This window comes from Oncorhynchus masou, chromosome 6, assembly GCF_036934945.1.
Source record: "Oncorhynchus masou masou isolate Uvic2021 chromosome 6, UVic_Omas_1.1, whole genome shotgun sequence".
In the NCBI taxonomy this organism is placed as follows: domain Eukaryota; kingdom Metazoa; phylum Chordata; class Actinopteri; order Salmoniformes; family Salmonidae; genus Oncorhynchus; species Oncorhynchus masou.
Window position 1 is genome coordinate 71,364,402 of NC_088217.1, and position 20,441 is coordinate 71,384,842.

A 20,441-nucleotide genomic window follows, 5' to 3' on the forward strand; every position below is an offset into this window, starting at 1 on the left:
TAGGCTATGCTTCCTTTACTACCCCGCAGAGACTTTGGGCCGTGACGTCGCGATTAACCAAACTTTCGGAAAGTTCTTCAGGAGGAAAACAACCACGGAACGGTTTCCTTTTTATTCCGCAACTTGTCGTCGAAATGAGAATACATTTATCACGCTGGACAGAATCTCTAGGAGTGCTCTTGTTAATCTGTGTGTTTGTGAATAACTGCGACTGTGCGATTGAAGACGATGTGGTGTTGGAGAAGAAAGATCTTTCCCAACTCTACAGTAAGTTCAGCTCAGGCTGCATCGAACATCAACATGAGTCCACGAGTAACCTACTATCCAGGTTTTATTTTATATAATTAGAAATGATAGGTCAGTCATGCAAGTCAGGACAAGGAAGTCTACAATAAGAAACACACGATTGTTTCCCTGTGTATGTAAGTGTGGTATACTGTATGCAAGACAATATATAGGCTTTATTTATCTGAACCTTTATTTAACTAGGCACACAAACATACAGAGAGAGAGAGAGAGAGAGAAACAGGCTCAGACATGTTGTTTGATTGGGCACAGGGAGTAGGTCTGTCCGATGACTTAAACTCTAGTCTCCAGTCTCATTGAATTTTAAATGTTTATTGGATATGACAATCTAGGCTAGTAGTAATGTTGTTATAGTAATGTTATTATGCATATGACTAATAATACATTTTAGCAGCCTGTAAACATTCACACTTGTTTCAGACATGTGTATAGGGGAATGACAAGGATGGGCCCTGAACAATAAACAGTTCAGAACAGTTTAGGCTGTTCGTGCACACAAAACATTTTCTAGAGGCAAGCCGAAGTTCGGAGCCCAAGTCTACGCCCCTTGTCGGTCAATGGGCAGCAGTAGGGATTCTTCAATAAAGTTCTTGTTCCCATTCGACAATAGATTACTCGTATTCGTGCCATTTCTCTACTTGAGAAATACTGCACCAAACAGTTTAGTTGGATTTAAAATCGTGCAACTAAGATTTCGGCAAAAACGTCAAAATTAACGACAGATATCTGGACTGTTTTGAGGAAGCGTATGCTGGCTACGGCTTCTCAAGCAAAGGTCTTTTAAGAGAGTATGCAAGCACACTCGTTCGGTCCAGCAGAACCAAAGCATACAGAAGCCTTAAGACAGGTCCTTTTAGTGCACAAACACCACTATTAGTGTCGTAGAGAGAGCATAGTAGAGTTTTCAGTAGAATATGCTATTATTCTTCACCACTACCCTACATTTCCACCCATCAATCCCTCTATTCCCAGACAAGGGTCTGTTCATCATGGAGAGTACTCAGCTGAAGCGCTGCATCTCCTCTAACCTGGTCCTGGAGAGCTGTGAGAGGCCCACCCGCCGTATGCTGTGGAAGTGGGTGTCTCAACACCGCCTCTTCAATCTGGGTAGCAGGCTCTGTCTGGGCCTGAACATCAGCGACTCCACCCAGCCCCTGGGCACTTTCGAGTGTGACTCACCCCTCCGGACCCTGTGGTGGAGGTGCAATGAGAATACGTTGTACGGGGCGTCCCAGCGGAAGCTGTCCGTGTCTGGACGCCTGGTGGTGGTCAAGAGGGCCAGTTATCATCAGTGGAGGAGGTACTCTACACCGGGGGAGGGGCCATGTGCCTATCCTTATGAGGGTAAGTAGTCAACATTAGTGATGCGTGGGTCAGCTGTTTGTTCACCAGCACCCGTCCTCAATTGCTAACAACCCATTCGTAACCACCTGACCCAAACCCGCAATATAGAAAATGTGCTGTACAGTCAGAGAAGGTGGAACAATTTTTTGGATGGGCCTTTTTAGATAGGCATATGTTACTGCTTATAATTTCCTTACATTTTGGTAGACTATTTGTCAGTCAACGAACTTGTCTGTAGTTAGATACATGCAGCTACTCTTGGTCATTACTTGTTGCTCTAGAAGACTAAATAAACCCTTGCTCATCAGAATAATGTCATACATTTATAGAATGCTAATGTAGTTGACATCGATAAAGTTTGTTTTCTCTGTTCTCTTTCGTTCCTGCTTCTCTTGCACGGCAAAGACATTTAGGGACCGGGGAGAAAAAGCAATTTGCAGAATTTCAAAATTAAATCAGTTTTAAGAAAATTTAAAGCTGTTAAAATGACCCAACATGTTTTTGATAAGATTTCAGTTAGTTTTGGATGCATATTCTATGTGGTTGAAATACTATCAGCTTTTATTATGCTGAAAAAGATAGCACCTTTACAGACGGTTCCTAACCACGCATTCATTCTCTCAAGATGCTGAATAAAGTAAATCATATTTCTCCACTCCTGTTTACATTTGGTGGTAGGGCTGAGAATTGCCAGGGACTTCACAATACACTATTATCAAATCAAATCAAATTTTACTTGGCACCTGCACCAAATACAACAGGTGTACCGGTAGACGTTACTGTGAAATGCTTACTTACCAGCCCTTAACTAACAATGCAGTTAAAGAAATAGAGTTAAGAAAATATTTACTAAATAAACTAAAGTAAACAATTTGATAAAGAGTAACAATAAAATAACAACAACAAGGCTATATACAGGGGGTGCCGCTACCGAGTCAATGCACAGGGGTACAGGTTAGTCGAGGTAATTTGTACATGCAGCTAGGGGTAAAGGGACTATACATAGATAATAAACAGCGAGTAGCAGCAGTGTAAAAACAAAGGGGGGGAGTGTAAATAGTCAGGGTAGCCATCTGATTAATTGTTCAGCAGTCTTATGGCTTGAGGGTAGACGCTGTTAATGAGCCTCTTAGACCTAGAATTGGTGCTCTGGTACCGCTTGCTGTGCGGTAGCAGAGAGAACAGTCTATGGGTGACTGGAGTCTTTGAATTTTTTGGGGGCCTTCCTCTGACCCTGCCTAGTACATAGGTCCTGGATGGCAGGATATTTGGCCCCAGTGATGTACTAGGCTGTACGCACTACACTCTATAGCGCCTTACGCTTACATGCCGAGCAGTTGCCATACCAGGCGGTGATGCAACCGGCCAGAATGCTCTCGATGGTGCAGCTGTAGAATTATTTGAGGATCTGGGGATCCATGCCAAATCTTTTCAGTCTCCCGAGGGGGAAAAGGTGTTGTCATGCCCTCTTCACGATTGTCTTGGTGTGTTTGGACCATAATAGTTTGTTGGTGATGTGGACACCAAGGAACTTGAAACTCTCGACCCGCTCCACTACAGCCCTGTTAATGTTAATGGGGGGCCTGTTTCGGTCCTCCCTTTCCTGTAGTCCACGATCAGCTCCTTTGTCTTGCTCACATTGAGGGAGAGGTTGTTGTCCTGGCACCACACTGCCAGGTCTCTGACATCCTCGATACATCATTGCCGATACGACATGTATTGCGATTCTCGCAGTTCTATATGTATTGCGAGTCAATACTGTGATTTTATTGCGATTCAATGTAAAAAAAAAAATATTGCTTACGATACGATATATCTTCAAAAATAGTATCCCGATATGTAACTGTATGGATTTTTTCCCCCAATCACCATTGGTGTATCTTTTTACTGCAATAAATAATAGATTTAGCAGAAGCTCATATTATTAGGCTATATGAGAAGTTCTAGACCTACAGTCAGTGTGCAGAGTTCAGTTTTATTTTTATTTAAAAAAAATGGACAGCCTTGTTTTTTAAATTTTTTAAAATCATTATTATTTACAAAGAAACACAAGGAAGGGGTAACATTAAAGTATTAGAACATGAAGGACAAACAATACAGCATCAAGACACTATCAAACATGTCTGTCTTTCCGCAACAAAGCCATCCTTATGTGTGAGGGTGCGTGTGATATAAAATATATGTCATAGTTTCCTTTTTCATGATCACAATCTTGTGAAACCCGAACCCTCCAAGATCCCCCCACAGTTCCCCAATAGCTGTCCCTCAACCATTCGAGAACCCTCCCACAGCCCCCCCCCCCCGAAGGGAAAAAAGGAAAAACACAATTAATTCCAGTCCCCAGCACCAATAACCCCCAATGCATCAACAACCAAGATAATGAACTAAAGAGAAAAAAGACAGAAGAAAACAGCCAACAACAATGCAAAAAATAAAGAATACATTTCAAACAAAGGACATCAAGGACAACTGAAATCATAAGAGCAATGTCTACTTTATATGTTTGTGTGCATGTCTGGCATTATTACATGTATGTGTTCTTGTATGTGTTTATTTGAATGAGTGTGTGTGTATATGCATGTGTACAAACACCTGCACGGCATCAGCCTCAGGCCAACCGGCATTAGCTGTAAAAGCACTGCCACTTAGTGTCATTCAAATTTACTTTTTTTAATTTAGACTTTTTTTCCCCCTTTTATCTTTTGACCATCATTCTCTCTCTCACACAGCAACTCCACTCCCACTTGTCTCCAATTCCACATCCCAACCCTCAGCTTCCCTTAGCCCATCCCATCTATCTCTGCTGGCCACCCACTTTGTGTTTCTGCGCAACACATATCTTTCAACTATGCTATGGTGTTTAACAGACAAATTCAATCTATCTATTCGAATAGAATCTACAGATTGCGTGTTGAAGATAAATACTTTTACTAAGAGTATTAGTATATTAGTGATTGACTGACCCGGTCTCTCCAGATCTCCTAACTACTATTTCTAGAGTCAATTTTAGATCAATGCTATGCATTTTCAGCCATTCCTGAACCTGAGACCAGAAACAGGCTACCTGAGGGCAATACCATAATAAATGGTCTATTGGTTCTGTATCCTCACGACAAAATAGTCAGAGCTTCGATGATTTTATGCCCCAAATATCCAACATTTTGTTGGTGGCAAGAATTCTATCTAATAATTTTAGCTGAAAAGCACAAAGTCTTGAATCTTGTGTTGTTTTATATATCAACTCATACACCCTGTACCATGTAATCAGTACATCAAAAATCTCTTCCCAAAAATCTCTTTGCAATCTGTATGGCACAGTTGTCAACATCCTGGTCCTCAAATTAAACTGGTATACTTTCCTATTTTTATTCCTCTGCCAGTTTTGATCCTTTATATTGGGCAGACAGACCAGTTCCCTACTTCCTCCCACTACCACCTGCCTCCTCCAGTTTTGATCCTTTATATTGGGCAGACAGACCAGTTCTCTCCCTCTTCCCACTGCCACCTGCCTCCTCCAGTTTTGATCCTTTATATTGGGCAGACAGACCAGTTCCCTCCCTACTCCCACTGCCACCTGCCTCCTCCAGTATTGATCCTTTATATTGGGCAGACAGACCAGTTCCCTCCCTCTTCCCACTGCCACCTGCCTCCTCCAGTTTTGATCCTTTATATTGGGCAGACAGACCAGTTCCCTCCCTCCTCCCACTGCCACCTGCCTCCTCCAGTTTTGATCCTTTATATTGGGCAGACAGACCAGTTCCCTCCCTCCTCCCACTGCCACCTGCCTCCTCCAGTTTTGATCCTTTATATTGGGCAGACAGACCAGTTCCCTCCCTCCTCCCACTGCCACCCGCCTCCTCCATTTTTGGGGCAATGCTGTAATCAATTGGTTGGACTCTTGGATTGAGCAGACCTTCCCGCACAATTCTGATAACTCCATGAAGGACATAACTCTACCATTACAATTTACAATATAATTTAAGAACAAAAAATACCCTTTTCAAACATCTTTCCCATAAATACAGGTATTTTATCAACTAACACATTTGAGTTCAGCCATAATATTTGTTCTATCTTTTAAGGGGGATGAAATTGAAATTGTAGACAGCTCTGCAATGCTTGTTTGAAAAAGACAGATACTCTGAAAAAAAGTATAATTTTCAATTAATCGAAAATGAGACATGGCAATCTAAACAAAGGCAAAAAGGCAATTTTTAATCAATGGATGAGCTTTTATTAATAATAAAGAGAACCATTTAGGGTTCAAATAAAACTTTTGAATGAGTGAAGCATTTAGAGAGAGGTTTAGTGCTTTTATATTTAATAATCTCAACCCACCCAATTCATATTCATTATATAGATAGGCTCATTTTATTTTGTCTGATTTAGTGTCCCAAATAAAGCGAAATATTTTTTGCTCATATGATTTGAAAAACAAATCATCAGGAGTAGGCAGCGCCATAAGTAAGTGAGTAAACTGAGATATGACTAAGGAGTTAATCAGGGCAATGTTTCCATAAATAGACAGGTATTTACCTCTCCATGGTTACAGGATCTTGTCTATTTTTACAAGTTTTCTATTGAAATTCATTGTGGAGAGCTTATTTATATATTTTGTGATATGAATACCGAGTATGTCTACTTCACCATCAGCCCATTTTATAGGTAAGCTGCAAGGAAATGTAAAAGTTGTATTTTTAAGGATCCAATACGTAATATTGTACACTTATGATAATTAGGTTTTAGTCCAGAGAGTACAGAAATATTATCTTTAATGAGATATTGCAGGGATCTAGCTTGTGGACTCATCGGCATCGGCATACATGGACACCTTTGTTTTTAAGCCTTGGATTTCTAATCCTCTCATGTTGTTATTGGATCTGATTTTAATAGCATTTCGATGGCCATAACGAATCGATATGGTGACAGCGGACACCCTTGTTTAACTTCTCTTGACAATTCAAAACTCTCTGAGAAGTTGTCGTTATTTACTATTTTACACCTGGGGTTGCTATTCATTATTTTTTACCCATTTTATAAGAGAATTACCAAAATTGAAAAAATCCAGGCATTTATAAATAAAATCCAGTCTTACTTTATCAAATGCCTTTTCAAAATCTGCTATATATACCATTCCTGGTTTCTTATATGTTTCATGATGTTCTATTATTTCTAGTAGTTGTCATATATTATCTCCAATGTATCGTCCATGTAAAAAAAACCTGTCTGATCAGGATGAACAATACCTGGTAAAACCCTTTTAATTCTGAGTGCTATGCATTTTGCTAGTATTTTTGCATCACAACATTGAAATGTAAGGGGCCTCCAGTTTTTTAGATAGACTGGGTCTTAATATTTCCAATCTGGGTCTTGTTTTAAAAGTATAGAAATCACACCTTCCTGCTTAGTACCTAACAGACTACCATTTCTATAGGAGTAGTTAAAACAATCTAACATTGGAGCTTTTAATATATAAAAAAATACTTGATATACCTCTACCGGTATGCCATCAAGCCCTGGGGTTTTTTCCAGACTGAAAGGATTTAATAGCCTCAAAAAGTTATTCCTCTGTAATTTGGCCTTCACACTGATCTTTCTGTACATTTGTTAATTTTCTATGTTTTATATTATTTGGAAAGAATTCCTTACAGTAATCTTCATTCAGTGGGAGAGGATGAGACGGGAAAGAGAACATCTGCCTAAAATAATTAGCTTCCTTTTTTAAAATATCATTTGGAGAATCATAGATGACTACGTCTTCAGTAACGAGTTTTTGCAAATTATTTTTGTTTGTTGGAGATTCAGGAAGAATTTTGTGCATTTTTCTCCATATTCCACCCAGTTTGCTTTATTTTTGTAATAGATTACATTAGATCGTTATTGAATAAGTTCCTCAAGTTCTTTTTGTTTTACCCCTAACTTATTTTCTATCTCTGTAGTATCGTTTTTATTGCTATCTACCTGTACTATTAGTTCATGGTCTTGTTTCTTTAGCCAGAAACTGCTTTTTTAATATGGATGAATATATAATGGATGAATATTGAATTGAATGACCCCTGAAGGTACATTTAAAGGTATCCCAAACAATAAGGGGATTTGCTGAACCTATATTATACTGGACAAATCCAGTTATAAATGATTTTGTCTTAGTTAAAAATAAGTTGTTCTCCAGTAAACTTTGATTAAATATCCAATATCCCCGTCCACGTGGAAAATCTATGGGAGTTATGTGAATACCAATTAGATGATGATCCGATCGCATTCTGTCTCCTATTAAAACTTTTTTAACCTTTGATGCAAGAGAGAAAGAGACAGGAAAGTAGTCAAGACAACAAGCTTGATTAAGTCTCCTCCATGTATATCTCACTAGGTCGGGGTGTTTTAGTCTTCAAATATCCACTATTTCTAATGTGTCCATAATATTAGTTATTTCCTTAAGCGCATGGTGATGATAGTTTGTAGAATGATTACCTTTATGGTCCATTGAGGTACTTAACACTGTGTTATAGTGTCCTTCCATAATGATTAGATCATTTGTTGCCTGTAAGTTCAATAAATTGGTATAAATGTTTTCGAAGAGGTGTGGATCATCCTGATTTGGACCATATAGATTAATGAGCCAAATCTCTTTTTCGTCCACTTTCATATTCAAAAGGATCCACCTTCCTTGCGAATCATTCCTGACTATTTGCACATTCAGATCAAATGTTTTGTTAATTAATATCATTACACACTTTGAGTTCCTTTCTCCATGACAGAAAATTATTTCAATACCCTATTCCTTTTCCCACGCAACTTCATGGATGTAGAGTGAGTTTCCTGTAAACAGTATATGTTATATTCGTTTCCCTTTAGCCATGTAAAGACTGATCTTCTTTTTTAAATAATCTGCCAAACCGTTGCAATTATATCTAGCTATACTTATTTCACCCCTTACCATAACTAGATACTATTCTCAGGCTAAAGTGACCATAATTAGTACTCCTCTGAAGTGGAGTTTCTGGCCATTTTGCTCAAACCGGTCCAGTCAAATGGATCTCAGCGGTGTGAATCAAGAAGTTCCTGCTGTAGCAGTGGTGGGAGCCAGAAATGTGTGTTCTCCCTTTCTACCTGTAACTCCCCCGTTACCTGTGTTGGTCTCTCCCAGGCCTATCCTCCAGCCCACTGCAGGACAACAGACAGTGTGGAGTGTATAACTCTGGGGGGCAACAGTGGCAGAGTCTGTCCTGTGAGTCTGCTCTACCCTACATCTGTAAGAAGACCCCCAATGACACCAGGAGAGTTGAGCCTCTTGGTAAGACGTCAATGGTCCGATATGTTTCATATTGTGGCCCTAACCTGGTCCCCTATCTGTTTGTGCAAAACAATGTTTGTCATGACAATGAGTGACAGAGAGTTGGCTTGATAGCACAAACAGACCGACGCTCAGTCTATTGTTGCCTTAGTGCTCAGCCATTGTACTACAATAAATGATTCATAATCTGCACTGTAATGGAAAACGGTAAATTATACGGTAATTTGGGGTATTTTCAACAGTAAAATACTCTGAAATGTTTTACTGCAGCATACTGTAAATGATGGTGCATTGTGTGAAAATGTTGTGGGCGGGGCATAGAATTGCTGTATTTCGAATGGTACTGTAATTCCAACCCACAGAATACAGTACCGTACCTAAGCTTTGGAGCGCCAAAAACCTTTTGACCACTAGTGGGTGCATGGTATTGTTGTTTCTGGCTAATTAACATATTTTGAGGCGTTCCTTGTAATAGGCTATATTTGTTGCACCTGGAAGTGAGAATGTTGTAGCAGTTTAACTCCTATGTGGTTATAGTGCCCCACAGTAGGGGACAGTAGGGGACAGATACAGTAGGGGACAGATTGGAGTGGCAGCAAGTCTTCCACCTTGTTTTGTTGGTCTGTTTTGTTGGTCTGTTTTGCACTGTCGTCGCTGCCAGTTTGGAAGCATTTGTCAAGGCCTCTAGAAGTGTAAGTGATATAAAACACCAAATATTAATTCATATACTGTAATGTGTAAACACTTTACCTAGCAGTCAACCTGCTTGCTATGTAAAATACTGTGAAATAGAAACCCCTTCCCTTAATGAATTTCATGAATTCATCCATTCATTAATTCATCCATTCATTAGTTCATTGCGATTGCAGTAGCATTCACTTAATTTTTTACAGTATAATACAGTATATGTTAAGGTATTGTACCGTGTGTTATTACACAGTACTTGCTTTGATACCGTATTTATATTACAGTAGGTGTACTGTTATATGAAGTACAGAATTTGACTTGCCACCGAGCTGCCTGTAAGGTACTGTCAGATTCACAGTAAACCCTTTACATTGTGGTTTATAGGCAGTGATTACATGTAGAGGCTGATAAAAAGGTCCATCTGGCTCTAGGGAATTATTATTTTGCGTCCCAAATAGCACCCTATTCCCTATATAGTGTTCTACTGTCGACCAGGGCTCATAGGCTTCTGGTTAAAGTAGAGCATTATGTAGGCAATAGGGTGCTATTTGGGACTTATGCACATAGTGTGGTTGTGTTTGGTACTTGAATCAGCTGTCTCTGTCTGGCTCAAGAGGGCTTGGTGAGCAATCCCATTTGTCATGTTCTTATACACAGTCTCCAACTAGTACTTGTTAACCGTTCTGAACAGCCCTTTCTAATAGGTCAAACTGCATAACCATGAGCAACGTTTGTCTGTTTGTTTTGGTTGATACGGATGACTCAGTTGTTTCTGTCTGGCTCGAGAGCCGTCTGGTGAACTATCCACCTGTAATGTTCCAAAACAATGTTCTCTCCAACAAGAACTGTTGAATGGTACTGAAAAAACCTTCTCTAACAGGTCAGCATTTGGGCATAGCTTGGTTGTTTTTTCCTGATAGTGTTCTTGTTATTTATTCCAGTTCTTGTAGAAGTATTGTTATTTATTCCAGTTCTAGTAGTAGTCTTGTTATTTATTCCAGTTCTAGTAGTAGTCTTGTTATTTATTCCAGTGACAGTAGAAGTCTTGTTATTTATTCCAGTTCTAGTAGAAGTCTTGTTATTTATTCCAGTTCTTGTAGAAGTCTTGTTATTTATTCCAGTGACAGTAGTAGTCTTGTTATTTATTCCAGTGACAGTAGTAGTCTTGTTATTTATTCCAGTTCTTGTAGAAGTCTTGTTATTTATTCCAGTGACAGTAGTAGTCTTGTTATTTATTCCAGTGACAGTAGTAGTCTTGTTATTTATTCCAGTGTCAGTAGTAGTCTTGTTATTTATTCCAGTGACAGTAGTGGTCTTGTTATTTATTCCAGTGACAGTATAAGTTCTGAGGCACTCCAGTGTGTGATGTCGTTTGAATGATTCTACGAATGGAATGGGAGAGGAGCTTCAGCTAGCAGCTCAACAGCTGGGTTCCACCTGGAACATGAACTCTTGACCTTGGCTTCTTCCACGCCAGGCTATAACAGAAAACACATGTTGTGTACGGTTCAGTAGGCATGGCACTGGAAATGTTTTAAAATGGAGAATGTGTGTTCTTATTTGACAAGTTCAAGTAGTGCACCTCCATTTTTAGAATGTTTCCACCTAGGACCGAACTTCCATTTACAGCCTTCTTTCATTTATAATTTTCCAGAGTGATGAACAACACTTGGAAGAGTGGCAATGGGAGATTACTTGTTTGTGTGTATGCATTGATATGTAGGCTACGTGTGCCTTTTTAAAAAATGCATGTAGTTCTGTCTTTGAGCTGTTCTTGTCTATTGATGTTTTGTATTATGTCATTCCGTATTATGTTTCATGTTTTGTGTGGAACCCAGGAAGAGTAGCTGCCTCTTTTGCATAAGCTAATGGGGATCCTAATAATATACCAAATACCAAATACTTGGACCTTTTCTCTCTTTTACCCCTGAGTCTTAGAATGACAGGTGCCTATGTTTTTGTACTGAATTGGACTGTTACCTCTCGTCTCCTTTCCTCTCCGTCACCCGCCCCCAGATAACTGGCTGTACTACCGCACGGTGTGTTCCGAGGGCTGGCTGGCCCACAACCGTTACTGCTACAAAGCCCTGGCAGAGGCTGAGGGAGGGAGCTGGGAGGAATCCTCCACTGCCTGTAACTCCGTAGGGGCCAACCTCACCAGCCTACACTCTCTATCTGAGGTAGAGCTGCTGCTGGGCCTGCTGGCTAACGGTGAGTCTGGATCTGGGGTTCTAGAGTCTAGTATGGATGTTAGTTACTTTATGTGGTGTTCTATGTTCTGGGATAGTGTGGACATCATAAAGGATCACGGGAGTTGTAGCGATGAGACAAGATGGTAACTACTAACAATTGGTAACTACTAACAATACCACGAAATTGGGGAGAAAAGGGTGTAAAATTTTTATTAAATAAAAAAAATATATATACACACATACACAACATACTTAGTTGATTTGTCAACATTTCAAAAACAACTACCGGAAAGACAATTGTCTTGGCGACGCCAATTGTGCGTCGCCCCACGGACCTCCCGGTCGTGGCCGGCTGCGCGACAGAGCCTGGGCACGAACCCAGAGTCGTGGTCTTTTTACTGATGACTACAGTCTGTGGTGGGTTCATCGTCTTTATTTGAATGAATATAGTAAATTACTCAAATGTGCGTGTGTGTTCGTCCTAGGAGGGGAACTGGCTGTTGGCACCATGCGATGAGAAGCTCCCTGCAGTGTGTAGGAGAGCAGGACTTCTGCCCCTATACCCCACTGGAGCAGGGGACGAGGGCTGTCCCGAGGTAGGCACACACACACACGCAACCCTCCGCGACCGGGAGGTCCGTGGGGCAACGCACAATTGGCCTAGCGTCGTCCGGGTTAGGGAGGGTTTGGCCGGTAGGGATATCGGCTTGTGGCTTGGTTGGGTTGTGTATCGGAGGACGCATGACTTTCGACCTTCGTCTCTGCCGAGCCCGTACGGGAGTTGTAGTGATGAGACAAGATAGTAGCTAGTAACAATTGGATACCACGAAATTGGGGAGAAAAAGGGGGTAAAATTAAATAAAAAATACAAAATGAAACTGAAATTCAACATAGCACTCTTATCAATCTTAACTCAACTGTTTCCAGAAGAACTTATTTCATGGCACCATGCATTGTTGATTCCATACATCCTTTGTCAGACAGAGGTTCTGTGGAGTGGAAACTGCTGACATTGAGCAGTGTGTATCCAGGCATGCATTACCATTACAGTGAAAGATCCTGGTTGGGTTCAGATTCCAGGTTAGGGCGAGTCTGCTCTGCATTCAGTACAATGAGCTGATTCATCAGCTAGATGACTTATTGTCTGACTGTCATGTGGAGCTGTGACCTCTGTTTACGAGGACATGAGCAGATTGACTCATAAAGGCTGTTTCACTGCTCACCATGTCTTAAAACGGACAGGAAATCGCCCTGGAGGAGCAGTATCAATGGACACTAAAAAAATGTGGAACTTCATAGAATAAATACTTTTTTTCAGGGACTGTATTTGGTTGTTTTCAGGCCATTCACACAATCACCCGACCTGTGTTGATTGACAACGGCCTCGATTGGAAAGGGATTTGACAACATACAGAGAGAATCTCCTTCATCGCGGAGGAACTGGTGTACATTCCTTCCTCGCGCACGTGTCGGTAAGTTTTGGGGCGGTGGGAGTGAAATGTAGGACACTTGTCAAAACACCACTACTTCCTGTCCCTAAGACACTTCCCAAAAGTCCCCCTCAAGCCCCCTCCAGTCCTAACAGATGGGCCCAGTCATAGCCCTAACCCCCCACCGCCCCGTTCCCCTGACCCCAATCCTCCACGTGTGTTTGCTTGTATTAGCCACTGCCATCTACTGCTAATTCCAAGCTATGCGGCTCTTACTGCCAGAATGTTTGGAGTGTAACACAATCCAGTCAGCTTGGCCGGCTCTCCTGAGCCTCTCCTGTTGCTATTCGTGTCCACCGGCCCAAACTCTTTTCAGCTGTCTGTGTGGACTAATGTGTGAGCCTGGCTCCCACCTCTAGTCCATCTCCTCCAGTATTTTCAGCGCATTGTCTTGGCTGTCCTCCCTCTTGCATGGTGTCTGCAGTAGTAGAAATATTCACCCATATAATGTTTATTTTTTTATTTTGATTCATTTAATCTAACTAACATACAGATGTAGGATCTTAATTTGATCACTTGTTTTATCCCTTCAATTTTATCTGCACAGCAGGAAATGCAAACTTGTAGTGTATTCGAGGTTACGAAAGGCTTCTGAAGTTTGTAATTTCCACTTTAATTTCAGACTTTACTTGCCTTAACAAAGAAAATGGATCAACCCCTACAAACAATGTCTATTGGTTATAATCCACATAATAATCCACATTTCCTGCTGCTGTGAGGGATTATTTTCCTACTGTAGCAAACTGGCTCAAATTAGGATCCTACATCTGTATGTCTTCCCCACAGGATTGGAAGCGGAAGGGCCACTCTTGCTACGTGGTGACAAGCCACGAGCAGAGCTATGAAGACGCTGTCAAGGGTTACTACTGCAAGGCTCCTCTGGTCACAGTGGGAAACAGGTCTGATTTCTGACTCAGACTTCTCATCTTAATCATTTCTTACACACTGCACCTCAAATGGGAACTCCCATATTTCATAGTGACAAGAATACATTGTTAAGAATGATTGTTGATTTCTCTCCGTGGCAGGTTTGAGCAGGCCTTTCTGAACAGCCTGGTAAATGAGATGGGAACCAACGGTAGTGGATATTACTGGACGGCCCTACAGGACCAGGGTAGCCAAGGAGAGTACAGCTGGCTGGGGGGACACAACGGAACCACCCTACCCCTGCTCTATACAAACTGTAACAGGTATCAGCCAGGTAGGGAAGGGAGACGTGGTGGCGTGGGCTGAGCAGAGAAACAAATCTGACCTTGGATCAGTGGACAGAGACAAACTTCAACCTACTCTATGTCAGTCAACAGTCTCCCTGGTAAACACTACTGTTTTGTCGTAGTGGATGTTCCCTCTATTCACACTCCACTGTTAACAGTCTTCCCTCTCTTCCCCGCTGGCATGTTGTCTCGATCACACAGACCAGCTCCACTTAGACAACAATAGGGCTGAGACAGAACAGACAGACAGACAGAAAGACAGACATGGTTGTGGGTTAGTTTAGCCCCAGGTGGACGTGTCTGGTGTCTACTGTCCTTCATTCACCCCCCTTCACCTCACTTCACACCGCGGCCTAGTCCCAAATGGCACCCTATTCCCTATGTAGTGCTCTACTTTAGTAGTGCACTGTGAAGGGAATAGCCGAATAGAGTGCCGTTTGGGATGCTGCCTCTGATTAATGAGTTGAAGTGTAATTTAGGTTTGACAATCTCAGCTTCCTTCAGTCAGTGTGAGAGCATCATTAATCATGCTGTTGCTATGGTGAAATGGCAGGACGACTTTGAAGTAGAATTCCCATCATTTAGTTAATTAAAAACTGTGGTGCCAACACTCTAACCAATGCATGCTTAGATTGGCATTGTGGATCTGTTTCTCACAGCTCACAGTCTCTTTATTTCTTTCTCTCTCCCTTTCTCTCTTCCCCCTCTCTCTCTCTCTTCCCCCTCCCTCTCTCTCTCTGTCTCTCTCTTCCCCCCCTCTCACCCCCCCCCCCCTCTCTCCCTCTCCCTCTCTCCTACCCTCTCTAGTCAGTGCAGGTGGCTGTGTGGCTATGACAGGCGGCCAGGCCTTGGGTCACTGGGAAGTGAAGGACTGCAAATCCCAGAAGGCCTTGTCAGTTTGTAAACAGAGCATCAGTGGTTACCAGGAGGTCCTGTTCCCCACAGTCCATATTGACGCTTACGCCCCCTGTCCTCCAGGCTGGGAATCACACTCCGGCCTGCTCCACTGTTACAAGGTCATCTGCCTTTCCTTCTCTTCTATCCCTCTCCATTCTATCTCTTCTTCTATTTCTATTTTCCTAAATTTCTCGTGTCTTCCTCAGTTATTAACTTGTTGCGAAAAGCAATGCTTATGCTACCACTGTGAGGGAGTATGACAAGATCACTGGAATTCTATAAATAATAGAGGTTGCCCCATTAGCTGTCACTTGAAATTCCACAGTGAGAAGGTCCTGATGAAGCGGTCGTGGGAAGACGCTGACTTCTTCTGCCAGGCTCTAGGAGCTCAGCTGGCCAGCTTCCACCACTACAAGGAGCAGGTCTTTGTCAAGGGACTCCTCCGCTCCATGTTTGATGGGTTAGTTCGTGTCACAACATACAGCCCTGTTTTCCCCTTTTTGTAATACTGTGTTGTCCCAGGGAATCAAGAACACACATTTTCTTCAGGAAATACCTGTACCTTTTCTAGTGTTACCTTTGATTATAGATTACTCCTATTAATTATGTCATCTATTTCTAGTTTTACCTGTGATTATAGATTACTCCTATTAATTATGTCATCTATTTCTAGTTTTACCTGTGATTATAGATTACTCCTATTCATTATGTCATCTATTTCTAGTTTTACCTGTGATTATAGATTACTCCTATTAATTATGTCATCTATTTCTAGTGTTACCTGTGATTATAGATTACTCCTATTAATTATGTCATCTATTTCTAGTTTTACCTGTGATTATAGATTACTCCTATTCATTATGTCATCTATTTCTAGTTTTACCTGTGATTATAGATTACTCCTATTCATTATGTCATCTATTTCTAGTTTTACCTGTGATTATAGATTACTCCTATTCATTATGTCATCTATTTCTAGTTTTACCTGTGATTATAGATTACTCCTATTAATTATGTCATCTATTTCTAGTGTTACCTGTGATTATAGATTACTCCTATTCATTATGTCATCTATTTCTAGTGTTACCTGTGATTATAGATTACTATTCATTATGTCATCTATATCCTCTCTGTCTGTCTCTGTCTGTCTGTCTGCCTGCCTGCCTGCCTGCCTGCCTCTCTCTTTCTCTCTCTCTCTCTCTCTCTCTCTCTCTCTCTCTCTCTCTCTCTCTCTCTCTCTCTACTCTTTCTCTCTCTCTCTCTCTCTACTCTTTCTCTTTTTCAGAGCAGAGGGTCGTTGGTTCTGGGTGGGCCTGAATAAGAGAGACCCCCAGTCAGCAGGATCTTGGGAGTGGTCTGACGGCACCCCCGTGGTGTCCTCCTTCATAGAGGATAAGAACGAGGAGGATGACAGACGTAGCTGTGCCGTGTACAGCGACCTGACCAACGCCCTCCTGCCACAGCCCTGCGACACCAAGCATGAGTGGATCTGCAAGGTTCCCAGAGGTAATCATTATTTTCATAACTAATGGATTGGATTGATGTAAAGCCTTTCTGCCTACAGAACATCTCTTACAGGAAAAAAACACATGAATTTCACTTGGACACGTGACGTGTTTCAAAAAACACATGTTTTCATGTGATCTCATGTGAAGTCAATGTGACAACATGTACATTTCATGTGAATCCATGTGGTTTTTCTGTAAGGGATCGTAAGGGGGGAAACTCACCTCTTCCACCATCAACGGCACTGTATATACAGTAAAGAGAAAGGGGGATTCCTGGTCATTTGTACAAGTGAATGCATTCAACAGAAATGTTTCTTCCGCATTTAACCCAAATTGAACCTTTATTTAACTAGGCAAGTCAGAGAGCTGTGGGTGGGGCTGCCTTAATCGTGTATGGAGCGTTTGAAATCTCAAAGTTGCTTATTGATTTATCCTTATAGATTTGAAAGGTTTATCACTAAGAATGTCTGTCTTATTTGTCTCGTAGGCATGGAGCTGAACAAACCCTACTGGTATAATGACCGTAAGTAAATATATTCGTTTTTATGTATTTTGTTATATTTTACATTTTTGACGTATTTTATTGAGTTGTTATTCATTTATTTTTATGCTTATTTGTGCTATCAATTGCAGTTGTAACTCTGAGAGGGACTGTGTAACCTTCCTCTGTCCTGTAGAGAACGAGCCCTGGGTGTTCTACAGAGGGCAGGGTATCTGCTGGCCAAGCAGCCTTTTTCTCTGGGAGGGTGTTAACCTGGCCTGTATGATGATGGGCGCCCACTTGCTGTCTGTCCACTCTAAAGAGGAGCTCCGATTCATCAGAGAGTGCATGGGGAAGGTCTGTACGCACACACACACACACACACACACACACACACACGCGCGCGCTGACGCACACAATCAGAAACACATTCCCGACAGTCACACTCACGGGCCGACACAAGTGAACACACACTAACGTACACACATTCAGACACACACACATGCCGACACAGTCATGCACACACATACACACACACGAGCCGGCACGAGTTCACACACACTAGCCGACACATTCACACGCGAACGCCCTCATTCCCACAAGTGCCCTCACTCACTCTCTCTCTTGCACACACATACAAACACACACGCTGACACGTTTGCACATTTGTGCCCTCGCATACAGGAACAAAATAAAGGGCCTAGTTTCACTACAGCTCAGCGTCTCGGATCAGACTGAAGGGCCCTCTGATGGAGAGGCTTTTGAAGGCTGTAAAAAGGACAGAGCTGTGGATAAAACAGCAGAGGCTGGGGCCAAGGCCAAAGAGAGGGGTTGAATGAGGCCAAGGCTGAGGAGAGGGGTTGAATGAGGCCAAGGCTGAGGAGAGGGGTTGAATGAGGCCAAGGCTGAGGAGAGGGGTTGAATGAGGCCAAGGCTGAGGAGAGGGGTTGAATGAGGCCAAGGCTGAGGAGAGGGGTTGAATGAGGCCAAGACTGAGGAGAGGGGTTGAATGAGGCCAAGGCTGAGGAGAGGGGCTGAATGAGGCCAAGGCTGAGGAGAGGGGTTGAATGAGGCCAAGGCTGAGGAGAGGGGTTGAATGAGGCCAAGGCTGAGGAGAGGGGCTGAATGAGGCCAAGGCTGAGGAGAGGGGCTGAATGAGGCCAAGGCTGAGGAGAGGGGTTGAATGAGGCCAAAGAGAGGGGTTGAATGAGGCCAAGGCTGAGGAGAGGGGTTGAATGAGGCCAAGGCCAAATAGAGGGGTTGAATGAGGCCAAGGCTGAGGAGAGGGGTTGAATGAGGCCAAGGCCAAATAGAGGGGTTGAATGAGGCCAAGGCTGAGGAGAGGGGTTGAATGAGGCCAAGGCTGAGGAGAGGGGTTGAATGGGGCCAAGGCTGAGGAGAGGGGTTGAATGAGGCCAAGACTGAGGAGAGGGGCTGAATGAGGCCAAGGCTGAGGAGAGGGGCTGAATGAGGCCAAGGCTGAGGAGAGGGGCGGAATGAGGCCAAGGTTGAGGAGAGGGGTTGAATGAGGCCAAAGCTGAGGAGAGGGGCTGAATGAGGCCAAGGCTGAGGAGAGGGGTTGAATGAGGCCAAGGCTGAGGAGAGGGGTTGAATGAGGCCAAGGCTGAGGAGAGGGGCTGAATGAGGCCAAGGCTGAGGAGAGGGGCTGAATGAGGCCAAGGCTGAGGAGAGGGGCTGAATGAGGCCAAGGCTGAGGAGAGGGGCTGAATGAGGCCAAGGCTGAGGAGAGGGGCTGAATGAGGCCAAGGCTGAGGAGAGGGGCTGAATGAGGCCAAGGCTGAGGAGAGGGGCTGAATGAAGCCAAGACTGAGGAGAGGGGCTGAATGAGGCCAAGGCTGAGGAGAGGGGCTGAATGAGGCCAAGACTGAGGAGAGGGGCTGAATGAGGCCAAGACTGAGGAGAGGGGCTGAATGAGGCCAAGACTGAGGAGAGGGGCTGAATGAGGCCAAGACTGAGGAGAGGGGCTGAATGAGGCCAAGACTGAGGAGAGGGGCTGAATGAGGCCAAGACTGAGGAGAGGGGTTGAATGAGCTCTCGTGGCGTGAAAGAGGCTGAATGGCTGACCCTTCACTGGAGCGAGGTCAGAATGCAGGAGGACGGTAGTAGGCCTTGAATGAGTGAGCTAAGCATTCCTTTTCTTCTCTTGTTTCTCTCAGCTCTCTCTGGGGTCGACTGACTGGTGGATAGGGCTGTCCACAGACCTTGTGAGGGAAGAGTTCAGGTAAGTGTTTTATTTGTTTGTTTGTTGAATGCTGTATTTTGTTATGCTGTTATGCTGTTTCTTTAATGTCGAGGGGGTGTAATAGGAGTGTGTGTGTGTGTGTGTGTGTGTGTGTGTGTGTGTGTGTGTGTGTGTGTGTGTGTGTGTGTGTGTGTGTGTGTGTGTGTGTGTGTGTGTGTGCGTGTGTGTACGCAGTTGGTGTGATGAGTCCGCTGTGGATTATCAGAATTGGGCAGAAGGAAGCTCCCATGATGCCCCAGTGAAACATAAACAGTGTGTGACCATGTCCTCTATCTCAGGTAAGAACACAGGCACACACACACACACACACACACAACCCCACGACAGACTTCTCTTTGACGTGTTGCGACCAACAGGTCAGTGGTCGGCGGGTGAGTGTGGCGGTCTCCATGCTCACGTATGTAAGCACCGGACCGTGTCCGTGGTGGAGATTCCCAGAGATCCTCACTACATCGGAGGCTGTCCAGAGAGATGGCTCTACTTCAGACACAAGGTTCACCTCATTTCGCATCCTTTTATTAATTTCAAAGCCTCTGCATGGTAGGGCTTGAATGGGAGTTTGTGTAGTTTAGTACCCATTATTTTATAACCTGATTGCCTAGTCACTTTTACCCCAACCTACATGTACATACTGTATTACCTCAATCGCCTCAACTTCCTCGTACAACTGCACAGTGACTCAGTACCGGTACTCCTTGCATATAGTCTCATTATTGTTATTTTATTGTGTTACTATTTCCTTTTTTATATAGAAAATATTTCTTA

General features: G+C 43.0%; 1 pseudogene; it reads left to right on the plus strand.

The window, feature by feature from the left end:
- Positions 1–41: 41 nt before the first annotated feature.
- LOC135542566 (secretory phospholipase A2 receptor-like) overlaps positions 42–20,441 on the plus strand; it is a 30,299-nt pseudogene continuing 9,899 nt past the window's right edge.